Genomic DNA, 2,248 nt, shown 5'->3' on the forward strand with positions numbered 1-2,248 from the left:
AACTAACCCCTTTTTCGTTACAAGCAAACTCTCTTAAGCATATTAAAAGAATTGTCAACAAAGCATGCTTTCCTTTTTGATCAGGTTAACAAACCTTTCCAAATAAGTACTTTTTAAAGCCTAACTCCACTGATCAAAGTTCTCCAAAATCCAAATGAATAAATAATACTTGTAAGCCCATTTACCTATTCATGGGCTGTACTTCTGCATATTGAGGCCCATTTACCTTTTTTTTTTTATGATTCTTAAAGAGTAAAATTTATGGAGTAAAAAAACAAACTAAAAAGAGTTAAATTTGTAATACATCCATTTTTATACGTAAATTTAGATTAGACTTACTATTTAAAGACATAAATGTTTCTGAAAATATAACAGATTTAGGTAAACATTTATTCTCTAAAAAAAGGTAGCATTTCTCAATTAACATGAGAATGACACTCACTAAGAAAAGCAAAGAATTCTTTCTATTCACTTCCTCTTGGACAGTTTCATAAATGCTTTGCTCATGAATTAAGGTTAATACTGATAAACAAATTAAGGTTAATGATTTTAATTATTAATCAACTAAAAAACAATTTTCAAATATAAACAATTTTAGATTATTATAACAAGTTTTATTGTATTAGTCTAAACAATTCGTGGACAGTTTCAGTGTTTCTATAATTGCAACCTTCATCAGCTACATGCTATTCCTACATACTATATTGTTACTCTGTCAAATATCGACTCGAGTGTTAGAATCTCTGTAAGTACACTTCTGATGCACAGAAGATCCCTATAAACGCCAACCAGAGAAGCTTCTGTAGCAGTTAGTTCTTAACATATTTATTGCAGCCTTTCCATAGTAATGGAATAGAAAATATAAGAATTAGAACAAGGACAGGTAAGCACCTCTTCACAAGCTATGTTGTTAACTATGTCTCTTGCCAAGCAATGCTGCTCAACACTGGGAGTCACATTCACATCTATTGACTCAAACATTGCTTTGTAATAATAGTCCAGAGTTTCAGGCAAACGTGGAAAGAATTCGAAAATGTCTGTGTTAGATTCAGCAATCACACTTTCATCCGGCATCTGATGTAGCATGAATGCAAAATTCACAGCCAGAGCCACCCGAGATTGAACTCGAAGGTTTTGTAGCTGAACATCACAAGCAAAGATAGCTACAACATCAAATTCAAAGAGCACCTTAAAATCCTCAGCAAGTTTTGATAACTTATTTCCCACCATCTGCATTGCATCAGATGATGTTGAATCACCAATAGCCGTAATCCGGATGTGGAGTGGCCCCCTAGACCTAGCTACAAAATCCTGAATCTAAGTGAGCCACTGGCTTCCTTCATCAATATGGAAGTCAATTATATGAATTATGTCTTCGTCTCTCATAGCTTGTGCAATGGCTCTGTTTGCACACATGTATCCAAATTTGAAGCTGAGACTAATTTGATGAAGCATGTGCATGTAGGAGAGGTCCTCTTCATTTGCTGCTTCGTAGTACTTCAAAGCTTTGTAGATTGTAGTCCCTGTGCTAGCCAATCGTGCAACAAGTGCTTCCAACATGTATGCTCCCAATCTTTGCATCGGTTCACCGGAAACTGACACCATCCCCCTTAGTTAGTGCATGAACCAATTTGACATCATCAAATCAGTGTCTCCAATTGCCTTGGCACATGCAACAAGGTCATGCTTCAGCACTGTGTGCATATCAGTATCATTATTGCTAGAATGAGGCACAACAAGAGCACTATCAGGATTGGTTTGTAATGAATTTAATACTACTTGGTTTAGGGGTAAGGCATGATCTGTGATGATTCTAATTGTAATGAGGAACGAAGAATAATGAGAGAATAACTAAAACCAACTCCAACAATGCCTAACAACAATTTGATCTTCATGAGTTGTAAGATAAAACCACCTAGGAAGAATACAAATCCACTTCAAATCCCACGTGAAATGAGACTATAGGCATCGGGTTTTGTGTTCACTTTTTTGTCATAGAAAAAAGAATACACGGATGTGGCTGCTGTCAAAATGACAACTGACCGATGAGCTTTGCACATGAGATTTGTTAAGTGTGAATGTTGGCATACCTTAGCAAACCAAACCGCTAAGCAGATTGTGAAACTGAAAACACTTTAAGACAGTATTTTCAGCAAGTTCCACTTTCCAAAAAGAAGGTTGAAGTAAAATGAAAGTTGGAGTGTCGAATACACATGAATTTTGTTTGTATAAATTAGTGTATTCTCAA

At 35.5% G+C, this 2,248-nt stretch overlaps 1 pseudogene; it reads right to left on the reverse strand.

Annotated features, from left to right (window-relative positions):
* Nucleotides 1–825: 825 nt before the first annotated feature.
* LOC106795963 (scarecrow-like transcription factor PAT1) lies at nt 826–1,686 on the reverse strand (annotated as a pseudogene).
* Between the last annotated feature and the right edge of the window lie 562 nt (nt 1,687–2,248).

This window comes from Glycine max, chromosome 14 (assembly GCF_000004515.6).
Source record: "Glycine max cultivar Williams 82 chromosome 14, Glycine_max_v4.0, whole genome shotgun sequence".
In the NCBI taxonomy this organism is placed as follows: Eukaryota; Viridiplantae; Streptophyta; class Magnoliopsida; order Fabales; family Fabaceae; genus Glycine; species Glycine max.